At 34.5% G+C, this 11,269-nt stretch overlaps 1 long non-coding RNA gene across 1 annotated transcript; it reads left to right on the top strand.

Annotated features, from left to right (window-relative positions):
- The first annotated feature begins 595 nt into the window (after positions 1-595).
- On the top strand, positions 596-8,364 carry LOC141551958 (uncharacterized). Its single transcript, XR_012485028.1, has 3 exons — positions 596-733; positions 5,597-5,641; positions 8,053-8,364. It is a non-coding gene; the product is annotated as an uncharacterized LOC141551958 (long non-coding RNA).
- The last annotated feature ends 2,905 nt before the right edge of the window (positions 8,365-11,269 follow it).

Genomic DNA, 11,269 nt, shown 5'->3' with positions numbered 1-11,269 from the left:
GCTATCTAAAAGTCCTGTGGTGAAAGGCAAGTGATGAAGCAACAGGTTAAAATATACTAGAAACTGTATCCAATACACTGAGCAAAGGTGGCCTAGACCATAGGGTCATCTTCTTACTAGACTAAAGCAGTAGTGGGATTTAAGAGTTCCCTAGGTATCTGAGCAACCTTTCTAAGGACTCTACTGCTGACCAGGCATGAGAAAGAGACTAGAAAAAGTATCCTAAAAATTGTCCATTTTACCTAATCTAATCCTGACATGCTTGCCATGGCAGAAGGGCATGCTATGCTACAGTCAAACACAAAATGGTATTTATGCATGTTTATGGACAATATAAAATCTAGTAGATTGAAAAATCACATATCTCTTGTCACAAGGAAGCTCAGCAATTATCACATTCAAATTGTAGTTCTGGGTTGTAAGGATGCAGTTCTCGAAAAACAAAAGAAGGGAATTGTAAGGGCCCTTTAAATGGGCGGCGCCACAGTGTAATGGAAGATTGAGTGCCCCAGGAAGTATTCTCTGTGGATATTAGGACTTCCCTGTAGGTGGGATCTTGGCCACATTGAGATAGCTTCGTAATGGGTGACTCTCTCGCTGATTGGCTGTGTGTGTAACCTCACAGGCCCTTTATAAGCCCACTGCAGACAGCAGTCGCTCTCTTTAACCTGGTGCTCTTTAACCTGGCTCCCTAACCTGGGGTAGCTGAGCCAAGCTGGTGGAGCCGTGAGAGGTAAGAAGTTAACAAGTCAGGGCATTAAGTCAGGGCATTATGTGAGTAGGTATAATGAGTAGGTATAATAAAGGCTTTTAAGATTACCGTGGCTGTTCTTGAGCATACTACCAGTTATTAAACTATAGATTCAAGAGATCTTGGCCAGAGACCTTTGAAGGCCTCAAGAGGAGGCGAGCCAGGTAGAGTTGACACTGTAAAGGTCAGTAGTCAAAGGTACTCTGTTGGGCCTAGGACAGACTGGTAATAGTAACTGCCAGGAGTGCATGTTACAAATCTTTACACTGGGTGGAAAAAAATTCAGTCAAATCAAAGCCAGCTTGCTAAACTCATACCTGGATGCATGTTTTATAGGAATGCCATGAGCCTGGCATAAGTTTTGCAATCAAAACTAATCTAGTCAGAGAGTATTTCTAGAAGTATGGCCAAGATGGCAGAGTTAAGACAGGAAGCTATTCCAGCTCTCTCAATTTCTCTTGAAAACCACATGAAACTAAGTTGCTGAAAAGAATCTGATGGAATGAAACCACTCTCCAGTTCAAGACAGATTCAAAAAATTTCAGCTGATAAGAATGCCTTAATAATAGTAAATCAGCAATTAAAACTCTCTTTTCTGGCTCAGTAGAAGAGCAGATCAGTGGGAGCCTCTAGTCCCAACTCAGAAAGTAAACTCTGAGAAACCAGGCTGTTTCCTGAAAAAAGAAGGCAAACTTGTACCCTGAAAATACAAGGATCCCTGTGCTCAAAGCCAAGGTCAGATCTGCACAGGAAGCTTGGAAAAGCATCCACTTTACCCCAAGAGCAGAGCTCAACCATAAAAGCAAATATAAATAAATAAGAAAAGAAAGAAAATACCCCCAAAAAAGGAAAGAAAATGACAAGAAACACAAAAGAATTTTGATCATAGAAAGCTGCTCTAGTGATAGAGAAGAACAAAATACCAACTCAGACAAAGACAAAATGACTACAGAGAAAATCTCAAAGACAGATATGTTATGGTGTCAAACCCAGAGTCTTTTGGTAGGGATCATCAAAGATTTTTAAAAGAAAATAAGAAAAATATAAAAAATGAGAGGTATGCAAGAGAATGTCAACAAGTTGGAAAGAAAAGCAATTTCTTAAAAAATACAATTGACCAAATGAAAAAAAAAAAAAATCCAATGAAGAAAACAACACCTTAAAAAGCAGAATTAGCAAAATGGAAAAAGATTTTTAAAAAGCTAACTGAAGAAAATCACACATTAAAAACTAGAATGAGGCAAATTGAAGCCAATGACTTCATGAGACATGAAGACTCAGTCAAACAAACTAAAAAGAAAGAAAAGACCTCATTGGACAATAGGTGACCTGGAAAATAAATCCACGAGAGACAATATAAAAATTATTGGTCTACCTGAAGACTATGAGAAAAAATAGAGCCTGGATAGCATTCTTCCAGAGATCTTCAAGGAAAACTGTCCAGATACTCTAGAAACAAAAGAGGAACTATTCATTGAAAGAATCCATCAATCACCATTGCCAAGACATCCCACAAGAAAAACACAAAGAAACATTGTTGCAAAACTCCATAACTACAACCTCAAGGAAAAAATACTGCAAGCTGCCAGACAAAAATAATTGAAATATCAAGGAGCAACACTCAGGATTACCTAGGATCTGGCAGCTTCTACAATAAAGGTTCAGAGGACCTGGAATACCATATTCTGGGAAGGCAAAGTACCTGGAATTGCAAACAAGAATTAATTACTCGGGGAGAATGAGCTTCATCTTTCAGGGGAGGTGATGCATCTTCAATGAAATAAGATATTTTCGATAATTTCTATTTAAAAAAGCAGAACTAAACAGAAATTTTAATCTACAAACACAGGACTCAAGAAAAGCATAGAAAGGTAAACAGGAAAAATATATATCTTATTTAAAGGTTAAACTGTTTACATCCCTGTGTGGGAAAATGATATCTGCAACTCTTGGGAATTGTATCTTGTAATGGAGGCAGACAGAAGGGAGCATTACATGGACAGAAGGTATGGTTTGGTCCGGACTTTAACATGAGGATATCAAAGAAAAAACATTAAGGGGTGAAAAGAGGACTGTTTTGGAAAAGGAAACGGAATGTATAAAGGAGCAAATTAGATCACATGAAGAGACACAAAACACCTATTAAAAACTATGAGGGTAAAGGAGGGAGATGAGCATTGTCTGAAGTTTGATCTCATTAACTTTGGCTCTAAGATGAAATAACTTAATCATTCAGTTGGATATAGAAATATATAAAACTGAAAAAGAGGTAGGAGAGAAAGAGGAAAGAAAAGGGAGGGCAGAAATAGTAGGGGGAAAAAAGGTTAAAGAAGAAGGGAGTGGTGATACAAGATAAGATAGTGAGTGGGGTGGATCAAAAATAAAAAATAAAAAAACAACCAAAACACTACTGAGGAGAAAGTGGTAAAAGAACAAAAGAACTGGGGAGAAAATAGGATGGAGGGAAATACAGAGGGAAATAACAGGATGTGAATAGGATGAACTCTCCCATAAAACAGAAGCAAATAGCAGAATGGATTAAAAAACAGAATCATACAATATGTTATTTACAAGAAACATATTTGACATAGAGAGATGCATACAAAGTAAAGATAAAAGGCTGGAACAGAATTATGCTTCTGCTGAAGTAAAGAAAACCCAGGGTAGCAATTCCAATCTCAGATAAAGCAAAAGTAAAAATAGATATAATTAAAAGAGATAAGAAAGGAAAGTACATTTTGATAAAGGGTACCATAAACAATGAAGTATTAATGATATTAAATCTATATGCACCCAAGTAATGGAGTATACAAATTCTTACAGAATATATTAAGCCAGTTACAGGAAAAAATAGACAACAAAACTATATTAATGAGGAACCTCAACTTTTCCTTCTCAGAATCAAAAGACTCTAACAACAAAATAAATAAGAGAGAAATAAGGGAGATTAATAATGTCTTAGAAAACCTGAGATATAATAGACATCTGGAGAAAAGTGAATAGATAAAGAAAAGAATACATGATTTTCTTGGCAGTACATGGCACCTACACAAAAACTGACCATGTATTGGGATATAAAAACCTCACTATCAATTTAGATCACAATGCGATAAAAATTATATTCAATAAAAGACCAGGGAAAGATAGAATAAAACCAATTGGAAATTAAGTAATCCAATTCTAAAAAATGAGTGGACCAAAAAACAAATCACAGAAACTATCCATAATTTCATTCAAGAGAATGACAGTAATGAGAGTATATATCAGAACAAAGGAAAAAGCCATGGGAGAGGGGGGAAATGGGGAAAAAAAGAAGTGAACATAGCATGTTTTGCTTTATATTCAATCTCCATAGTTCTTCTTTTGGGATACAGATGGCCTTTTCTATTCAAAGCCTCTTGGGATAGCCTTGGATCACTTAACTACCAATAAAAATATAGTCCTTCATACTTCATCATCAAATATACTTGTTATTGTGTACAAAATATTCCTGGTTCTATTTGTTTAACTCAGTATCAATTCATTTAAACCTTTCCAGGCCTTTCTAAAATCATATCTACAGAACAAAAATATTACCTTCATATACCATAACATATCCAGTCATTCCCCAATAGTTATTTGTATCTTTAAGACTCTGTGACTCCCTTTCTAATTAATTAACTTTTTTCCATAGTCTTGTTTTTGTGGGATTTCTTCCTCAATCTTCCTCTGCTCTGCCCTGTGACCTGCAGTTCTAGATTAAAAACTCCACCCTCTTGCAAGTGCCCAAAGTCAGCAGGATCCCTGTCCCACTGGTTCTGCACTAACAGAATGTGCTGGTTCCCTTTCACCAAAGGCCGAATCTCTCAAGCACAGCTGGACCTGCTATTCCTAAACAGCCTCTGTCTTCCCAGACTTAGACCATGACTCCCCTTGCTATCTGGGAGGAGAAAAGTTTCTGTGCTTCCTCCTGAGATGGTGTTTCTCTGGAGCTAGACTGGAAGTGTTTACACTTCCGACTAGTTAATTCCTGGCCTAGAGTCTTCAGATCTTCTTGGGTTGAACCAGAAGAATTCCTATTCTGCACCAAGTCTTCTTGATTTTTTTACCAGTCCTTGTTAACATTGAGATGCAAAATTAGTCTGTGGAGAAGGGTAGAAATCTGGAGACCTTGAAATTTCCTGACCTATTCCTCCATCTTCCCAGAATTCTCCCCCCATAAGTTTTAAAAACAACATTATAAAAATAGGTAAAATCAAAACCTCAAAGAAAAACTCTAGCTGACCTCAATGTCTGCAAAACTATCTGGAAGCATTAAAGAAAAAAGATAAGAGAGAACAAACACAGTGAAAAGGAATTACAGTGAGTCTAGGAAAATTATGAAAAGAAAAACATTGGCTTGATAGAAAAGGCACCAAAAGAAAAAAATATTGAAGAAAATAATAACAAAAAAAAAAAAAAAATCATGGGACTTACCTGATAAAAAAAAAAAAAAAGGCATCAACAAGTTACTAAAGAAAACAATTCTCTTGTGAAATGATCCAACAATTCTGAAGAGGCAATTTGGAACTATGCTCAAAAGGCCATAATCACTACATTCTCTTTGACCCAGCAGTACCACTACTGGGTCTGCATCCCAAGAAAGTCATAAAGGAAGAGAAAAGACCCACATATAAAAAAATGTTTGTAGCAGCTCTTTTTCCAGTGGCAAAGAATTGGGAAAAGAGAAGATGTTCATCAATTGGGGAATGGCTGAAAAAGTTATGGTATATGAAATTAATGAAATATTATTGTTCTACAAAAAAATAATGAACAAGCTGATTTTAGAAAGCCCTGGAACTCCAGTATAATTATGTCTCTTTCCAGGAACTCCACTGTGATTGTGTCAAAAATACATGGAAAGCTAGAAAGGTAGGTTGAAGCTAGGTAATTAAAAATTATAATAGCCATTTGGAGGCATATTTCTTTTATCTTCTCTTTTGCTACAAATCAGAACTTGATGGGTTGTTTCATTGATTGTCTGGACTTAAGAAAGTGCTGGAAAAAAAATTGAAAACGCAGATGAAACTAAAAATTCAGTTAAGTGATCCTGCTGTTAAACACTTATTACCATACCATGCTTACATTATGTGTCTGAATTTCATGCCATTAATTTCACACATGATCTCAAGAAGCATTGATATATTTTCTGATCAAACTAAAGTATAAACACTTCAAATAGAATGACTACATTATTCAAAATCACAAAATGGCAACATACAGGGAGTCAGAGGAAATTTAAATTGCTATGAACTGAGCTGAAGAATTTGTTTTTTAAATTTCTATTTAATTTATGAATAAAATGAGCATTTCCATAATACTATACTATACTATATACTATACTATATGATATAGAGGGAAAAATGAAAAAAAAAAAGAAACCACAAAACTTATTTAAAATATTTGCTATTTCTTTTAAATGAATGAAAAAGTTATCAGGTAAATCCTTTTTTCTTTTGTTTTCTTTGCTCCCACAGCTTGAGCTAGAGATGACTACCATTAAACACAAATACATACAATCATTCTATACATTCTTCTACTTAGAAGTTGTAGTTAATTTGGTTATTGATAATAATTAAAATGACAATCACTCAAAGTGGCACTTTACTTTAAAAATATTGCTATTACTATATGCAATGTTCTCTTAGTGCTGCTCGTTTCACTCTCCATTATTTCATGCACACTTGTCCATGTTTTTCTAAGATTATTGAGCTCATTGTTTCTTATAACAGTAGTATTTCATCACAGTCAAGTAAAACTTGCTTAGACATTTTCCAACTGATGGACATTTCTGCAATTTCCCGTTCTTTGCCACTACAAATAGAACTCCTATAAATATTTTAAAACATATTATTTTGCTTCCATAATCATTTTTGGAAATAGAATTAGTAGTGGTATTGCTGGATCAAAAAGTATGGGCACATTTTAGGTATAATTCCACATAATGTCCACAAAATAATTGGATTAGTTCCAAAGTGCTTTATCTTAGAGAAGTCACTAGGGATTATTGAAAATGTTAAGATATGGGTCTTATGGTAAGATGTGGGCTTCAGAATTATCACTTCAGCATCCATATGGAGGGAAGAAAGATTTTCTATTCCCTACACCCTACACACATTTTCTTCCCTCAGAAAACATGCACAGCAAGAGATTAAAGGTCCACATTTAAAGGAAAGATTGCCCATCATTACACTGGGTGCTCTTCTCATTGCAGGTAATGGGAAATGAGAGAAATAGGTTTAGCAGAGGGTAGAAGTTGCATTCCACTGGCACACATGAAAAGGTCACTAAACCCTTTGACAACCTTTCCCCAGGGAATATACACAGCTGTGTTATTATCCAATTTGATCCTCAAAATAGCCCTGTAAGGTAGATGCTACTATTATCCCCATTTTGCAGTTGAGAAAACTGAGGTAGATTTTAAGTGAATTTATGACACTCATACAGCTTTGAAGTATTAGAGGACAGGTGTGAACTCAAATTTTCCAGACTCTAGATCCAGTATTCTATACTTTTATATTGTGAGCATCTTCAGGGCAGGAATTATCTTTGGTCCCTCTTTGTATCCTAGCACTTAGCACTCTGCCTGCCTGATTGATTCATTGACTGACCATCCACTTTTACCTAGGATGACCCTGACCCATTCAAAGGGCCATGAAGTTGAAATTGAGCTCTGTGACCCTAACTGGGCAAGCCCCCTGTTTATTCCATTGTAAAATGAGGCCATAGAATCACATGATCACATGATCACTAGCAAAGTGCTTCACTATGCTGTATGTGAGCTGCTGTTAGATATTGAAATTCCTGGTTTCTCTGGGTGAAAGAAATGAATCACAAAAGTGAGAACAAAATGCAACTGTGGACAATGGCTGTAACTTAGGGAAACTGTATTTCCCTAAACATGGTTACAACTGATTTCTGATACCTGTCTGACCTTGGGCAAGTCACATAACTACTCAAGAATTCCATTTCTTCCATTCTGAAATAAGGGATTCACACTAGATAGGTGGTCTCAGATCTCTTCCGGCTCTAATTTGTGGTTCTGTAATGTTGTGTGCCAAAAGAAACTCTGAAACAAAGTTATATAGAATCAATGTCTTAAGTTCTCTCTCAGCCCTGATTTTTTGTGGGCTTTATGTTAAAATGTATTTCAGCTCAATGCTCCAAGCTCAAAGTTCTCTTCCCTGGAGCAGGGCTAGAAACATAGGGAGCTCTTAGCATTGCTAGCTCAAGCAGCATTGTTAAAATAAATTGGACAACTTCCTTTAAATTCTTCCCCATAGGAAGCCAAGCCCAAAGAGTCTGGAGTGGATAGGGGACAATTACTTGGGATTAGTTTCTAACAAAGACTTCAGGGAATTGGAGCCTTGGACCCAAGGACTCTATCTAAAAGCACCTACCATGATAACTACTCACCTTTCCTAGTGAGCACACCAGATTCTTGCTGTAATACATGTCACTTCAATTGACATCACAAGCCTCCTTTCTCTGGGAAGAACTCATGGATTTGGCTAGTTTCCTGATCACTCTATGGGAAGGAAACCCAGGAAGACACCAGAGTTGGGTTCTTCCAGAACAGAATAGAAGATTCTGACTAAATACCCAAGTAAGTGAATCTGCAGAAGGCGCTTTCCATTCATCTCAAGGGAGAAAACTCATACAAAGGAATATGGTGAATGAGTCATAAAATCTTAGAAGCTTCTTGCTAAAAGGTACTTGGGTATGTAGATAGCCAGAACTGAAACATACAATTTCTTTTACTTATGTCTTATATTTCTCTTGTCTTTTGACTTTATTGATAGGACTGCAAAATGTTTTTTCCATTCAATTTCTTTCCATAATTCATTCAAAAATATTTTATCTACTAAAATTAAATTCAAATTCAAAATTCAAAAATGAATCTTTTCTCAAGTATATTTTAATTATTTTCAATCATAATGCAACATACTTATTAATACTTCTTTCATAAATAATCCCATGAAAATCCATTTTATCAGATTAAAAATAATCTAATCAAAGATGTATAAAGGAAAGTTCCTGTTTCCATAAGGGAAGCATAATACTAAATACCCTTTTGTTACTCTTCAAGAATATCTTGCTCTGATAGTAATGAAATATTCAGCATATAGACAACTTAGCTTTAAGACTGCTTAAGTATTTGGGAGTTCAGCTGAAATTTAAGGGGAAAATAAATTGTTTCCAAAATACTAATCATATTAAGACAATGAACACAGGATTGAAGTTTTCTGAGAAGTAGAACAAAATGTCCAAATTCCTCAAAAGATTTATAACAATATGTATGTTTGAGAGATTTGCTTGCTTAGTATGAAACATGATGAAGATGAAATATTTGAAATAAGCAATAATTTCTTAATTAGGGAAATATGTCAATCAAAATCATTAAATATAGTAACAAAGTAATGTAAATTGCTGACAGACCAAAAATAACAATATCTTCATTTAGAGATCAGTTTTCTAAAAGTTCTTTTAGGGAACACACTAAAATTCTTTCTATGTGGGAGCAATTAGAGATGTTAAGAAGAAATTAAAGTAAATACTTAATTCTTTTCTCAGGCACCATCAGAAAGATCTTTAGATCACCAAATATTTAATTATCAAAAGAACTAGTGAAGTATAATTAGTTATACATCTTTTTATTATAGCTAGCAATTTATCATTAATTTCATTTGGTTAACCATGAACAATTTAGCAGAACCAATAGATCTGTGAGATAATTTGTCATATTCATTAAAATCAGAAGGGCAGTCTCATCCCATTTTTTACCACTACTTTAATTCTATGGAAGGTTCATAAACTTTAGCTTTTTCATATGATTTCAAACATAATGTACATTCATTCACAAACATTCACATGCATTTTATTAAGTGATGAAAAATGCATGGGGAATGTTTGGGATTAAACAGCATTTGCTAAATAAATGAACCAAACACAATTTGCATTCTTGTATACCTCATATATTTGATAGCTGGACATGAGATATGGAACAGCTGAAGCTTCCAAAATGCTAACTTGGAAGTTGCCATAACATTAAAGAAATTAAAATTTAAAATGCACATTGATCCAAAAGCCTAAAATAATTATTTAAATATAGTAAGATACTTTTCCTCATCCCCCAGTATTCAAAGCCATCATTATAGAACAACTTTATCCTTTCCATCTGGTTGAAATAATTGCCTACCATTTCTATAGCAAAAGGGAGCACAGATGTTAAAGTGACAAATGAACAATTGCTAAATTATTGTACCAAGGTAATTAGTTGCAAAAACAAGTTTAGATTAAACATGCATATATATATATACATAAGATTAATATTAATATTCACTTTTTTCAAAATGAAAATAATAAAATATAATTTAATTAGATGTTCATTCACTAGAGTCCTTAAAGGAACAATAAAAATAATTTCTGTAATATAAAAAAAAATTTTCTTGTTACTGAGTTTTTATTTTATTTTATTGTTTTCATTGTTTTATTTTTTTATTTTGTTTTGCCTTTGATTTCTAACCTTTGCTTTCTTAATTCAGAGGAAATGTACTGAGTAAAGAGGATTCTGATATAAAATTTAGTTATTCCTAATGATGGGTCCAGAGAAACTAACATCTATTTACTTAGCCTTGAATTTTTAATATTTTAGCACTTTGCAATTTAGGTTTACCCCCTCTCTCTCCAGTTGGGCTGACCAATTAGAATGATTAGGCTTTTCAAGAGTCAGTCACACATGTCATTGGAAGTTGTATGATTCCCTGATTTTGTATGCATAGCTTTGTTGGGGCACAACTATAATTGCCTCTGGTTTCTTTTGTACTACCAACATATTAGGTTGAAGGCAATGAGGGGCATAGAAAGAAACCAAAGATTTGTGACTGGAAAATAGTACTTCAGATCAATGCTGACATAGTGTGCTGAACACTACTGATTAAGTTTGGATTCAAAATGGAGAAAAGGGCCTTTTCAGTAATAGAAGAGTTAACTGTGCAATAAAACTACCTTTAAAGTTTCCTTGAAAACAGATTACAATTAAATTGTTACTTAGAAGAAGGAAGAATTTTATTTTCCTCTTCCATCTATATCCATGGTCAGCCATGTTTCTGGTGTTCTATGAGTTAATATGAATGTTTCTTAATGCATCTGCTCATTGAGAGACTGAAACACATTTTCCCCAACTTCTGATATTTACATAATTTTCTTGATAGAATCTTTTCTCTCCAATTTGATTGTACTTGATTATTGTTCTGAATACTCCATGATCATCAGGAATTTACATATGGAAATGTTGTATTCATGAACATGAGTCACATTTAAGAACTTATAATCAACTGTGTAATCCTGTAATATGTAGGGGCACTAAGTCCTTATTTGAAAATAGTAACCATCTCTGGACCCAGAACAGTGGGCTGTGGGAAGTAGTTAGTAAATGAAAAGACTGGAGAAAAAAGGGAAACTTCCTACAGGAAGAGGAAATATAGGTGAAAGAGGAAA

The sequence above is a fragment of the Sminthopsis crassicaudata genome, chromosome 1, assembly GCF_048593235.1.
Source record: "Sminthopsis crassicaudata isolate SCR6 chromosome 1, ASM4859323v1, whole genome shotgun sequence".
Classification (NCBI taxonomy): Eukaryota; Metazoa; Chordata; class Mammalia; order Dasyuromorphia; family Dasyuridae; genus Sminthopsis; species Sminthopsis crassicaudata.
This window is presented reverse-complemented; position numbering and strand designations above follow the sequence as displayed.